This window comes from Physella acuta, unplaced genomic scaffold (assembly GCF_028476545.2).
Source record: "Physella acuta isolate Inbredline_101_S28 unplaced genomic scaffold, ASM2847654v3 ptg000013l, whole genome shotgun sequence".
Classification (NCBI taxonomy): domain Eukaryota; kingdom Metazoa; phylum Mollusca; class Gastropoda; family Physidae; genus Physella; species Physella acuta.
The window spans coordinates 1000661-1016001 of NW_026731533.1; the positions used below are offsets into that span (position 1 = coordinate 1000661).

Consider the following 15341-nt stretch of genomic DNA (forward strand, 5'->3'; position numbering starts at 1 on the left):
TTCATCCACAAAATCAGACTTGCCAACCCATTACGACTACGGGCTAAAGTTTTCAATCATTCCAATTACGGACACACATTCGTTATTGAAATCTGAGTTTTGTTCACATGTTCAACTTTCACTATGTACCTCTGTAATCAATTTTTTTTTAAAACATGAAACTAACATAGATGCACGACTTTATAACGATTTGCTGTCAATAGTGTTAAAAATTCTAAAGTAAACAAAAATGTTTAGATCGTTATTTTGTTAAGCTAACACGAGTTTGGCGTAAAAAAATAAAATAAAAAACTTTTCAGGAAGTGGTCGACTAAAGTTCAGGCATTTTGCCAAAGTTGTCAGTTTAATAAAAAAAAAGGAAAGTGCTGTTTGATCAATTCGCCATCTGTACCCCCCCCCCCAACTTATAAAAACTCAAGCTGATACTAAATGTATATTAGTGTCTAGCGCGAAGGGGAGCCAAAGGGTTAAATCAACTTTAAAAAAATGCTACTATACTACACCAGATTTGATCAAGTACTTGGTTTTTCTAAACTTGTACTGCGCATGCGTGTAGTTGGGCAGGAACTAAAATCTATTACCCAGCAGCAGGGAAGCTAACTCTGCCTCGCGTTAAATATTTCTTACATCACGGTTAGATTAAGGGGAGTTAAGAATGAAATAGTGCTGATAAAAAGATGATTTATAACAAAAGCCGAGAGAGCGAGTCAGGTCACGGGTTAGATATTGTTTCATTTCTGCTTATAATGTTTTTTTTCCAGATAGATCTTCATGTAGCCCTTGTATTTTTCCTAAAATTCAAGTTTTTCAAAAACACATTTTCTACTCAAAACAGTATTGTTAGAAACTCGTGGAAATTTCCGATTATCATTGCGAATTTAAATCTGGCCTAATAAAACAATGGTATACAATTGTTCCCCGAACTTATCAGTAATGTACATGGCCAGATTTCTTACAAACTCTCTTGCTTATCTCAGGTGATTGCTCGACTCCAAACGCCAATTTGGCAAACATTTTCGTCGAAACAGCTAAAATTGGAAACATTCTGAGATTAGACCAGATTTTTGTTTTATCTATTACATTTTGTAAGATCTTAACGCACTCGATTCCACTAAGAAAACAAACAACTAAAAAATTCAACGATCGGGCCTATCGAGATTCTTCAAGGAGGTTCGCTAGTGCGAATATTTTTTGTTGTTACATTAACAAAATATGACTTTACAACATTCATTAAACAACATTGCAACCCTTCCGAATTTAGAATATTGGATACATCTGCCGATTCACTTTTTATTTTATTCGAAAAATAGATTGAGCTATTTTTGGTCACATAATTTTGTAATCGGTAGTTCAAGCACAAGTCAGATGGTAAACTACACCATCACACCCACTCGGAAGCCACCTCAGGTTGTAGCCCCACCCCCCTCCAATCCCCCCACCCCCGTTAAAAAATATTTAAAAATAGAAAATGTGCCATTTGTTTACTCTACCTTTCCCAATATTACATGTGGCAATTTTACAGACGAGCATAGAGCACAGGGTCACATTCTTAAAACACCTTTTTCGAAGTCTAACCCCTTCCCCCCTTTTCAACAATTTAGCCACTTTCAGTTTACTTATCTTCAATACCTTTACTTCAAGTATTAGCTAGATCATATATAGTAGAAGTAGCATTATACGTGATGCAGTTTTTTACGCGTGGGTTAGATTAAATACATTATTAAAAATCTTGAAAAGTGAATTTAGTCATATGAGTGTCGCTGGTTTCCAAGTCTGTCATGAATAAAAAAATAAATTAAATTGGTATCAGGAATGTGCAACACGTGCTTTAAGCATACTGGTGGGGGAGGGGGGGGGGTCGATTTAATCAGCACTTCAGCGCTCGTGCCGTGGGGAGAGGGAAGGCGCATGTTGAGATATTTTTTAATGAGATCAGGAAAATTAAAATAGTAACCCAACCACCTGGTTTGGTTAGGAGATGCAGAGTTTTTTCTTTTATCTCTAGTCATCTTCAACTTAATGCCTCACCGTGTCCTACACGCCTAGAGTGAGCAACTTAAATTTCTTCAGATATAAAAATCATCAACATGCCTGCGTGCTACCTCTATAAGGTAAATTAAACATTCAGTATACACACTAATAATTTTTATTATTTATTTATTTATTTATTTTGTGTAGGGCCTACACATTTTTTTTTTTATTTTTTTTTTTTTAATTTTTTTTTCGGATAAAGAAATGCTTTTTATTCATTTTTGCAATTACATTTTAAAACTTGGAATAGAAATTATAATAGAGAATTGCAAACCAAATGAACGTATAATAGAATCGAGTACAAAAGGTAAAAGCGCACCAAATGACCTAAACAATGTGAGCATAATATTGCGAAAAATTAGAACGTTATAAACAAACTATAATTAATGTTTTTAAAATAATTTAAAATCTAATTAAGTCACATTTTATGTCATCTTGTCTTGTCTACACATTAATAAATTAAATCTAAAGCAGTGATTTGTAACTTTGGCCCAGTAATTATTAAGCAACTTATTAAGGTAATGAAATTCTTGACATTTAAAAGCTTTATGGTTAAAACAATAATTTAAAATATAATTTTTTTAAACAAAAATAAATATAATCAGTGTTAGGATTTAATTTAAAACAAATATTAAAATAGTTAAGTTTTTAAAAGAAATTTAAAGTCAGCAGATCTATATCCACCTTTTGAACTTTTGACGATGCTTAAAAAAAAATTCTAAATCGATACAAGCCCTTGGCTTCATTGCCTAGCATGATTATTTCCCTTGTTAAACTAGTTTAACTGTAACGAAATTGCATTTTTGGTGCTATTTTGTTATATTTTTTTTTACACAGATCGTTAAATTTTAGCGTGTAAGTTTGAGAAGTTCAGCTGTTTAAAACTGATCGGTAACGACAACTTTGGATAAACACCATATATCGGTGACAACTTTGGCTAAACACCATATATCGGTGAGAGTCGCGTATGGCTGACGGCAACAATAACAGAAATAAACAATACACAGTTTATAAAAAAGTCATCCGGAGAATCTATCCCACTCATCAACGAAACAAACCAAATGCACGCAAGCAAAGACCTGCAGCTGCAGAGAAGAAAGGAAATGTCATCGAGTAATGAGCCAATTTCACATTCAGGCAGGGGACTTCACACGGTGGGACGGGGGTCGCTGGTGTTGGGGCGGCGACCCTCAGTTTTGTGTGGGTGGGTCTTGTTGTGTATGTGGGGGGGGGGGGTCTTGTTGTGTATGTGTGTGGGTCTTGTTGTTTATGTGTGTGGGTCTTGTTGTGTATGTGTGGGTGGGTCTTGTGTGTGGGGGTGGGTCTTGTGTATATGTGTGGGTCTTGTTGTGTATGTGTGTGGGCCTTGTTGTGTATGTGTGTGAGTCTTGTTGTGTATGTGTGTGAGTCTTGTTGTGTATGTGGGGGGGGGGGGGTCTTGTTGTGTATGTGGGGGGGGGGGGTCTTGTTGTGTATGTGGAGGGTCTTGTTGTTTATGTGTGTGGGTCTTGTTGTGTATGTGGGGGTGGGTCTTGTTGTGTATGTGTGTGGGTCTTGTTGTGTATGTGTGTGGGTCTTGTTGTGTATGTGTGTGAGTCTTGTTGTGTATGTGGGGGGGGGGGTCTTGTTGTGTATGTGGGGGGGGGGGTCTTGTTGTGTATGTGGAGGGTCTTGTTGTTTATGTGTGTGGGTCTTGTTGTGTATGTGGGGGGGGGGGTCTTGTTGTGTATGTGGGGGGGGGTCTTGTTGTGTATGTGTGTGGGTCTTGTTGTGTATGTGTGTGAGTCTTGTTGTGTATGTGGGGGGGGGGTCTTGTTGTGTATGTGGGGGGGGGGGTCTTGTTGTGTATGTGGAGGGTCTTGTTGTTTATGTGTGTGGGTCTTGTTGTGTATGTGGGGGGGGGGGTCTTGTTGTGTATGTGGGGGGGGTCTTGTTGTGTATGTGGAGGGTCTTGTTGTTTATGTGTGTGGGTCTTGTTGTGTATGTGGGGGGTCTTGTCGTGTATGTGTGTGGGTCTTGTTGTGTATGTGGGGGGGGGTCTTGTTGTGTATGTGGAGGGTCTTGTTGTTTATGTGTGTGGGTCTTGTTGTGTATGTGGGGGGTCTTGTCGTGTATGTGTGTGGGTCTTGTTGTGTATGTGGGGGGTCTTGTATATGTGAGTGGGCCTTGTTGTGTATGTGGGGGGTCTTGTCGTGTATGTGTGTGGGTCTTGTTGTGTATGTGGGGGGTCTTGTATATGTGAGTGGGCCTTGTTGTGTATGTGGGGGGTCTTGTCGTGTATGTGTGTGGGGTCTTGTTGTGTATGTGGGGGGTCTTGTATATGTGAGTGGGGCCTTGTTGTGTATGTGGGTGGGTTTTGTTGTGTATGTGTGTGTGTGTGTGGGGGGGGGGTTCTTGTGTATGTGGGTGGGCCTAGAGTATGTGTATGTGTGTGTGTGGGGGGGTCTTGTTGTGTAAGTGGGTGCGGTGTCGTGTATGTGTGTGTGTGGGTCTTGTTGTGTAAGTGGGTGCGTGTCGTGTTTGTGTGTGTGGGTCTTGTTGTGTAAGTGGGTGCGTGTCGTGTATGTGTGTGTGTGGGTCTTGTTGTGTATGTGGGTGGGATTTGTTGTGTATGTGAATGGGTCTTGTGTGTGTATGGTTCTTGCTGTGGATATGAATGTTTTACTATTAGATAATTCAATGTTTATCGGGTATCTTTTTGAGATTTCTCAGAACTAGGGTCTGGTGTAGAGACAGACATACAGAAAGACATACAGACACTGCAGGAATGGAGTATTTGTATCTAGACCCCCCACCAACACTTAAGTGACGCCCTTGGGACAGCTCCCCCCACCAACAGTTATAGGCGACGCCCCTGTAACAGCTGTACCAAGACAGCTATTGTAGTGTGCCCGCTAATGTGGCGCGCCATGCACGTAACTTTCCTATTTGTCATCTGGCTTAGGTAATTAAATCGCCGACTCGAGTTCAAATACTGGTGGAAAAAAAGTGGCGGGGGACTGTTGGTTTGTAGAGGGGGTGTTTGTTCAGGGGGAAACTATGGCGGGGGGGGGGGGGCGGAAGGTATTAGTGTTAGTGCCTATTATATATTTATGCAGGAATATTTTTTGAACATCCTGCAAGAGTTGTAGACATCTTAGCAATGCTGTTAGTCTAAAACTTTAATTCAAGTTTACCTCACAGATCAAAACCACTTTAAAACAGGGCAGATTTCAAAAGTGTGTTAAATAACTGAAAACAAAATATCACAACTAATACACTATAACAACTACACCCCTCCCCATAGTTTCGGTGTTGAAGCAAGATAACCAGAACTGAAAGACGAGTTGAGTCAGGTACCCATCAGAGCTGGGTGGACTCAGGGACGTCCTGCAGATTCAAGTCCGGACCGAGATCTGAACTCGAGGCTTTTGGGTTAGCAGTCGAGCGTTCTACCACTTGACCACCATATTAAAATACAGTACCTGATGTAAAATCAAATCTTAATTTTAAGACTCATTCCATGAATGGGTCATTACTTAAGCTATAACCAACTGATGAGATTTTGTGTGTGTGTGCGTGCGTGCGGGGTGTGTGCGTGCGTGTGTGTAAGATCAACCGTTTCCCTAACGCGTGTGTATGTGTGTGAGTGTGCGTGTGTGTGCGTGCGTGTGTCTGTGTGTGTAAAAGATCAACCGTTACCCTAAGGCGTGTTGTCGCCATGTTTGTTCTGCCTCGTTTAGAACTGCAGCATCACGCATGTCAAGTACCCGCTAAACACAGGTGAGGTGTTAGTGACGCCCCAGGGGCGGCAGTGGCCTGTCACAGGTGGGTGGGTGAAACAGTGGTCCCCCTTGCTGTACCCCACCTCCCCCTACCCCTTAAAGAAAACTGGAGCACAACACTTAGACAACTTTGACGGTTCTCTAAACTGTGATGTAACATTGATTGTGAGTTGGGATGGGGGGGGGGCATGTTTAAACAGAGGTCACGGGAACATTGTGATGACCTTCACCTTGACCTCGAGTGCCAGAGGAAGTGTATACGATCACCCAGACCAAGTCACGAGCTGATCAGTCCATTTCTTGTGCAGGAGTATCATATGGAAATGCGAACACCGTTGCGCACATGGGACTTCGAAAACTCTGTCGGTACTAAGCTCATCATTTGACTCCAGAACAGTTGACTTGAGCTAAATTAGCTTAATGCCAATAAATGCTCTTGTTGCACTTTTGGTGGTTAAAAACAATAACACAAATTAAACAAGTCTAGTTCGGACCATCATTGGTTAGTTCTGTCCGTTAACTTTTGGTTGGTTCAGTCATGTTAGACGGGTTCGTCCCAGAGGCGTAGAAAGTGGGGGGGGGGGGGGGGTTGCTACGCCTCTGGTTCGTCCATCCAAGTTAAAATTGTGTTCGTCCAATAATCTTATAATTAAATTCGCCCATCCACATCTGAATTGGGTTCGTCCAGCCTCCTTACGACCACTACACAGAATAATTAAGTTAGTCTTGACACGACATGTCGGCAAAATTACACAGATGATTCCAATGAACTAGGAGATAAGCGACGCCATGTACAGTGGAAGATGAAAGGACTGGATGGATAAAGCGAGCGTTAAAAAAGTTGCTTTTAATTAGTTACTAATTTGTTTCGTCCCAAACTTCAAAGGTAAAACTCACGTAGGAAGCTAAATCACAGGAAATCATAAAGATTAATTTTTAATTAAAATAATCTGGATTAGCAAGTTGTGATAGGTTTGTGTGATGCAGAGGGTGGTATTATGTAGGTACTGATGTATGTTCAGGGTGATATTATGTCGGAGCTGTTGTATGCAGGGGGTGGTATTATGTAGGTACTGTTGTATGCAGAGGGTGGTATTACGTAGGTACTTTGTATGCAGAGGGTGGTATTACGTAGGTACTGTGTATGCAGAGGGTGGTATTATGTATAGGTACTGTTGTATGCAGAGGGTGGTATTACGTGGGTACTTTGTATGCAGAGGGTGGTATTATGCAGGTACTGCTGTATACGGAGGGTGGTATTATAACATGTTTTGAGGTAATTTAGGTGATGGAAAAAAATATCGAGCCGACATGATGGTGTTTAGCAGTTTAGCAGCTGATGTATGTGTTGTGATGGCGGTGTTGATGGAGAGTTACTCATTTGTGTTGTTAAGATATGTTGGTATCTGACACATCTGTTGTTGGGCGACTTCAATCATTTTTCAATCATTCAATCAAACAATCAATCAAGTTTATCTACTCCACATTGCTGACAGTACCTACCTATACACTCTCAACAATCGGTTTTCCTTTTTTTCTTAAAATAGTTCTAGACATTGTTTTTTTTTTTTCATTCGCCTTTTTCCCCCTGTAATGTCTTTCCCACGTGATAATGTTGAGTCAGCACAATGCAACGAACGGCTGACAAACGGCTGACAAACGGCTGACAAACGACTGACAAACGGCTGACAAACGACTGACCGCCCCCGTGAAGGTATGACAAAAGCCACGATTGTTGCCCTAAGGATCTACCCCCGGGCTATCAGGGCGGCGGCGCCCGTGTAGCCAACAATTTGTCGGCCACTAACTCAGAGCCTGAGTACTTCTCATGCCGGGTCAGAGTGGGTCGGGGGAGGAGGTTTGGGGTGGGGGAGAGGCGGTGGAAGCTCGTAAGTCTGGAATTTGATTCATTCGCCAGAAAGAGAACAAAAAGTAGGTCGGTGGTGCTATAATCAAGTTGGTTTATGAACTGCGGGGGAGATAGGGGGTGGGGGAGAGGAGGGGGCAATTTTCAAGTCTTAAAACGTACGTGTAGGTCAAGGTCGCCGGTGCCGACGGCGCCACCAAGCGGAAAGTGAGTTATTTTTATCAAGACGTTTGTTTGTTTTAGATAAGGAAAGTTTAGGTAGTTGGTCGTCCATAAATGACGTCACACGCATTGGTTGTTCGATCTTTTGTGACCAATTGTGACGATACAGACAGTGCGACGTATTCGTATACTGTCACGGCATTTTTTTATGCATTTAAAAAAATTATTTTACAAACCAGAAATATAGCGTTTTTTTTTTTTAAATTTGTTTAAAGACATGTGACATGTAATAGAAGTTAATCAATATATATTCTAATGTAGCTCAGTCAGTGGCGTAGCGAGGTCGGGTGTCACCCGGTGCGGCACTTAATGGTGTCACCTCCCCCCCCCCCCCAGAGGCGTAGCGACCCTTCCCGGGGACAAACTTCCAAATTTTCGATTTGCACCTACCTCAAACTTTCGATTTGCACCTCCCCCCTCAAGTTTTTCTCTATATATTTTGCTATTTTTTGCCTTGGTGTCACCCCCCTAAATGGTGTCACCCGCTGCGATCCGCCCCCCCCCCCCCCCGCCCCCCCCCCCCCCTCCCCCCTCGCTACGCCTCTGAGCTCAGTTAATATTCCAGGAGAGAAATTCCTGCTTCAGAAGACACAAATGGAAGAAACAAAACAATTAAAATGTGATCACTGATACAATGTATTATAGGGGAAGAAATTACCGCACAATTAAAGCTTGACTAAGTTACAAAGATTGGATAACTTAATTACCTAAAACACACCCGATTCTCCATTACCTTTTTAAAATTTGAGACAAAAATTAAATTGGGCCGATAAACTGTTCCACTTGACACTGCCCTGGCCCTACCTTCCCTGCCCCACCCCAGATAAAATACATCAACTTTTAACCAACTATTTCCCGAAAGTGATATTTCCGCTAGTGCGTCTAGTTAAATTGTTCGTTTCAGCTAAAACGAAAACAACCTGCCTGCAACTAGACACGAACTGTCTCCGACTAGACACAAACTGCACACTAATCAGCGCGTGGATACAAACTAGCTCAGACCAATTAGCGTCAACCCAGTCACTCGCCTATCCTCTACCCTTCTTAACACACAGAGCCGCGCTGTTGCGCTTTTTGCGCACAGGGAATTCCCGTTAGACAGCGTCGGCGCGTAACAAACAGGATGTCGACATTTCGGCTACTGCACAGAAAAAAACTTGTATCAGTGTTTGATATAAAGACTCCCCTGTTCTTATCGAGGCCTGCGGAAAGTTTTCCGTTGAAACTGTTTTAATTCTAATGAGATCAGGTACTACGTATCAGAGTGAAGGCGTTAAGAATCAGGCAAAGCCCCCCCCCCCCCCAAGTGATGCCAGGAAGAAACTCTGTACACAGTGACCACACAGATTGGATTTCTATCTGACGAATACAAACTTTAAACAAGAAACAATTTGTTTAAATGTTGACATTTTTGCACTCGAAGATTGAGGGTTTTCTTAGCGTAGAGTGCGTCAAATTACAGATGGCAAAAATATGAAGTTTGGGGGGGGGGGGGGGGGGGGATACTTCAAAGTGATGGGGTGACACGTCATGGAGGTGAGGGTGAAATCAGGGTGGCGGAGGTGACACAACGGGTTATTGTGATGTATCACACCGTGTAGGTGGAGGGTGGGGGGGAGGGGGGGGGGTCGCACATCACAGATGTGGTGGTATACACCAGGGGGTGAGGGGGACAGCATGGAGGTGGGGGTGGCACTCAATGGAGGTGGGGGTGGTAAACAATGGAGGTGGGGGGCGGCACACCTTAAAAGATAAAATGAAGTAAACACAAGCTTAGATCCCCGAGTGTCTGACCTGCGCTGACATGAACACAGAAGGTATTCGCTAAAACACCGTGAGACCCAAATACATGTAACCAAGTGGCCAGGGGCCATCTGGTCTCTTACTGGGCCAAGGCCATAGCTTAAGTTTAAGATTGTGAGGGTGGGTAGTGTGGGGTGTGGTGTGTGGGGTATGGGGTGTGGGGGCAGGTAAACTTGCCTGGGAAAAGTGCAGTAGACGTAAAAGAGACACGGGACAGCAGATATTTTTGTTGATAGAGGGAGCAATGTTTACCTCGTAGAGTGGGGAGGGGGTTGAGGGAGAGGTAAACACAGGGGAGGGGGGAGTATGGGGATGTGGACAGAGAGAGAGAGAGAGAGAGAGAGAGAGAGAGAAAATCTGGGAAGGGAAGGTCTGTAAACCTACTCACTATATGTGAGGTTCTGTAAACCTACTTTATATAACGATGACAGGTTCGGTCTCTGCGGCGCCGGACTATGTCAGCCATAATTAGCCGGGACTCGGTGGATGACTAACAGTTTCAGTACGGCATATGGAGCTTGTGGAGCCGGGGGGGGGGGGAGGGTTGAAGGGAGCTGGGGGGTGGGGGAGAGAAGGGAGAGGGGGTAGGAGAATCGAAAGAGAGGAGGGAGCAAGGGCGTAAATAAGAGAGGGAGAAATGTGCATTATTCAGACACAATCAGACCCAAAATTGTGAGATACGAACTGCATGGTTTTAAGACTGAGCATCATGTGCCCAAGACACATGGTGCAGATGAAGTAGAGTTCATCTGTTAACCACTGAGCAGTATCATCTTTTTCCGTTCGTGCCCAAGACACATGGTGCAGATGAAGTAGAGTTCATCTGTTAACCACTGAGCAGTATCATCTTTTTCCGTTCGTGCCCAAGACACATGGTGCAGATGAAGTAGATTTCAACTGCTTCAGAGACCTCGACATATAAAAGGGATAGTATTGTAAGCACAATACCAAGCAGCATTTTTACGCTAACGTGAGTAAGGTACCCATCGGAGCTGAGTGGACTCAGAGACTTTAACCCGGATTCGAACTGGAACAGAATTATTATTTCAAAATTAATCCACCTCAACAGGGATTCACATTTGGTTGAGTTTTTGGTTTTATAGGAAAATTATTAAGGATACAATAATGTTTCAATGGATAACAGTTTCGGGATATTATACGGTACTACTTTAATAAAACACGAGTTTATGTGATTTTAACTTTAACAAACATTTTAATTTGGCATTGGACAAGTTTGTGGTTTTGGGCTGGCTAATTGGATCACAAAACATGAATAATTTAGAACCTCTTGAGGCCAAAAGTTGACAAATTTTGAACCACTTGAAGCCAAAAGTTGACAAATTTAGAACCATTTGAGGCCAAAAGTTGACAAATTTAGAACCTCTTGAGGCCAAAAGTTGACAAATTTAGAACCGCCGAGTACCACTGACACAATCGTGAGTTCACCTTCACCAGAGCGTGAGATAACTGGCGCTGTGAAACATCAAGGTCAAGGTCACTGTCGTGCATGTCCTCCTCCTCCCCCCCCCCCCCCCCATTATCCCACCCTAATCTGGTTGTTTAAATTTGTCCACAAGATAACGGATTTTTATTACCCATGCAGGGTACTCTAAAAACCACACAACGGCAAGGTGAAATGGTGTGTATGTGTGTGTGTGTATGTGTGTGTGTATGTCGTCAAGCTACTGGTGGTTAAATTGATAAGCCATTCTTTCTGTTTTCTCAACGTTATTATACATGACAGTGGTTTCTGTATCAAAGTGGTTTCTATGTCTGGTATTTAGTAACATAGGTAAAGATCTCCATAACGAGATGCAGCGAGCTGACTGATGAAATACACTTTGCACATGCTTAACGTCTAATACATGTGGGTGGTGAGCACTGGTGAGTACCAGAATCTGCCCTCCACTCGACACGTCATAAATGCGATAATTCGAACTGTTTGACGTCATAGTTCCAGAACATTCCGTCGTTTTGACTGGCGGGTACGTTAGTACAGGCCATGTCATAGGAAAATACCTGTGGGAACTTTCATATACTTCTGGAAGGTGCGGGGGTGGGGGGGGGGGGGGAGAGGTGCGGGGGGGGGGGGTGCGGGGTGGGGTGGTGGTGTATAACCTTAGGCACCTAAAAAGAAATATAGAAATGTTACGTAATGAAGGGAGAAGTGTGATATGTTGCCCAGAAATAAAGGGATAAAAGTTGGTCAAAAGATGAAAAAATAGTTGTAAATATAGTGTAAATGTAAGACGTCACAGGTGCTACCCAAGACTAGACCGCTCGTCATTCAAGCTACTCCAGCTACAAGCCAATCATATTGTAGAGTGCTACTATGCAAGCCAATCAGATTGTAGAGTGCTACTATGCAAGCCAATCAGACCCTAGAGTGCTACACTACAAGCAAAAACCAAATTGTAGCACCTACACTACAAGCAAGCACCGTAATGTAGTTTGCTACATTAAACACCGGGAATAGATACTTTTATAACAGGCATACAAGTTGCAGGCAATTTTAGATAAGACACAAAGACGTAGACACTTTTAGAAGACACACTAATTGTACAGACACCCTCAGACACAAATTGTTGACACTTTTAAACTGCGCACAAAAATTGTGTGTTAATAGGATTCTGCAAGTTGTTGCAAGATTAACTTCCAAGCTAGACTGATAACATTGTAAAAAGTTTTAAATTTTCACCACGCAGCAGAAAAACTTATCTGGCCACATGGCGAGTTCCCAGAGTAAGTTTACTGAGCATCAAAGTCTGAGGAGTCATGTTGGAAGAAAAAAGAATAACGTCAACAAAACATAAAGCGCCCATAAAAACAACATCGCGATGCTTACAATTATTTTACGTAAGCATCAGACAAAAATGAGAAAATTAGAAATGTCTTTTATGTCTCTGAGCGTTTTTTGTCGTGTAAATGTATTGGAGAAATATGTTTTTGAAACGGCGTATTGCCTGCGCAAGTAATAATGATAATGTATACCAAATAGAAATAACAACAGACGCGAAAGACAAAGGCTTGATGATGCGAGCTTTTAGGCTTTGAGAGTTCTATTGTTGAGCTTTTTCTAACTGCAGGCGAAGATTTCTAAAGATTTACTCGTTAATTTAAAAAAAAAAAAACAATCTGTTACCCATAAACATGTGACGTCACTGTATGCACTCTATTCAATGACGTCCACATTTTTTTAGAATGCCCTGCGTAGTGTGGAGAGATGGATCCCCACTGGACCCCCACTGTATCAGCCTAATGTGTCAACACCGAGATAAGATTATAATGGAACAGTCTGGAGAAACACGGTCATGGGAAGCTGAAGGGTAGGGTGGTCAGCCATAGGGTCAACGGGTGCCACTGGGGGGGGGTAGGGTGGTCAGCCTTAGGGTCAACGGGTGCGGTGCCACTGAGGTTGTTACAATAAGGTGGGTGAGTCAATGAAGTCATCACAGGTGAACAAAAACAACCATAAATGAACATCTTAAGTAAATGTTGAGAACAGGTTAACGAAAACAAATGATGATATCAACATCTAAAGTAAATGTTGATGACATCTGAACTAAATCAGCGATAAAATCAACGTCAAACACTGACACGAAAACAGAGTTTACTTTTTCTTGTGTGAATTTAAAAAATCACAGCTTAAATCGGGAAGTTCCGGTAAGGAAGTTCCGAAGACCTACGAGGTCATTAAGTGTACTAATTTGACCACAAGAGCTGTTGTTGATTGTTTGGTTGGCGACGTGGGGAGGTGGTGATTTATCACTTTCAATAATTCTTAAGTAAGAATAAATAAGTTTATGAAGAATATAAATAATTGTATACATCTTTGAAGTAGAAGATTGAAAATAGGGGTGGTGCGGTACAGCGGTTACTGAGTCCAGTCGGCTAAGGTGGTACCCAACTCTCAAGTATGATGGTACCCAAATTTGATGGTACCCAACTCTCAAGTATGATGGTACCCAACTTCCTAGTACGATGGTACCCAAATTTGATGGTACCCAACTCTCAAGTATAATGGTACCCAACTTTGATGGTACCCAACTCTCAAGTATGATGGTACCCAAATGTAATGGTACCCAGCTCTCAAGTATGATGGTACCCAAATGTAATGGTACCCAGCTCTCAAGTATGATGGTACCCAACTCTCAAGTATAATGGTACCCAACTTTGATGGTACCCAATTCTATGTTGGTACCCAAAATTGATGGTACCCAACTCTCAAGTATGATGGTACCCAACTTTGGTGGTACCCAACTCAAGTCTGATGGTACCAAAATTTGATGGTACCCAACTCCCAAGTATGATGTTACTCAAATTTGATGGTACCCAAATCACAGCTTTGATGTTGCCCAACTATGGTACCCCCCCCCCCCCCCCCATCTCCCCTCTCTCGTGGTAGCTAACTTGAGATGGGAATGAATTAAGGCATATAATTGATCAATGAGACACTATAGAACAAACTAAGAGAACGACCTGTCTAGCTTCTTAATTTAACTCTTAACCAATACCTATTCTAGCATGTTGGGGGTTAAGGTTTGGGCAGTAACGGTAACCCGAAAGAGAGTTTCGAACCAAGACCACCAACATGAGTTGCGAGTCGCGCTCAAATCAACCACTCAGTGCTCGACTAACTCATCCAATCTAAAAATCCCATACACCGATTTTTTTTTTTTTAAAACAAACTTCTATATTATTAACTTACCTTAAAAAATACGAATTAAACTTTTTAGCTTGTAGGTATAAACGATGTTTTGTGTGTTAAAAAAAATCCCAGAAAGAAAAACAGCGGCAACATATCCTTCGATTCCAGCAGTAATTAAAACCCAAAGAGTGAGCAATCTGCAAGGTAACAAGGTCATGAGTGCCTGCAAGTGTGGACTCGCTTACGTCTTCAACTCACTCGTCGTTTTTATTTTTTACTGCTAGCCCAAGGGAATTAACTCGTGAAAGGGGAAGTAATTCGGCAGCGCTGGGAGAGAATTGATACGCGATGTGGGAAAAGTTTGGGTTAAAGGGAGTGAGTAACGGAAGAAACAGAGCTGTTTGGTACTTGACTCGTACATCACCAGAGTCGATCTGTCTTCAATGGTTTTTTAAAAAACTTTTTGTTAACAGATTCAATGTTAAAATACGTTGAATCTAGTACTGTAATAAATAAAAAAAAATAAAAAAATAAAAAACCCGACACAAATAAATGACAAAAAAAGTTAAAATAATTTAAAAAACCGACACGCAAAAAATGACCAAAAAAAGAAGATAAAATATACAAAGATAAAAAAATAATCGGAAAAAAATGAAAGAGTAAAAAATCAACTTCTGTAACATTCGACGACTTGGGGGTCTTCTTAAAAATGTTTTTCTAGAAGAAATAGATACAAACAAACAATTTTGGAGAAGATACAGAAAAAAACGTAAAAATAAATATTTACTTTAACTGTTAGGAGTAGCTGTTTTAATTTATTTTACTAATGTCCGCTAATACTACAATAGTTGAATCTACTTAAAAGGGGGGGGGGGGGGTGTTAGCTTATTATTAATTAACTAAATACAAATATGACTTGCTAATGTCACAGGTAACCCTGTTTCTAACCCAAACCCTAACCCAAGTCCTACCATAGTAAAACCTTATTTTTTTCCATAACATTAAA

General features: G+C 41.8%; 1 protein-coding gene across 3 annotated transcripts in view; it reads right to left on the reverse strand.

Moving 5' to 3' along the window:
• The window catches only part of LOC131936060 (breast cancer anti-estrogen resistance protein 3 homolog), a 54467-nt gene that overhangs the window by 9474 nt on the left and 29652 nt on the right, over positions 1 to 15341 (reverse strand). The window contains exon 1 of one of the 3 annotated variants that reach the window (XM_059292934.1): positions 14396 to 14521. The exons of the other annotated variants lie outside the window; for them this stretch is intronic. The gene's annotated coding sequence lies outside the window, so the exon portion shown is untranslated. Of the gene's footprint in view, positions 1 to 14395; positions 14522 to 15341 lie in introns of those variants that run through there. 3 annotated transcript variants of the gene reach the window in all.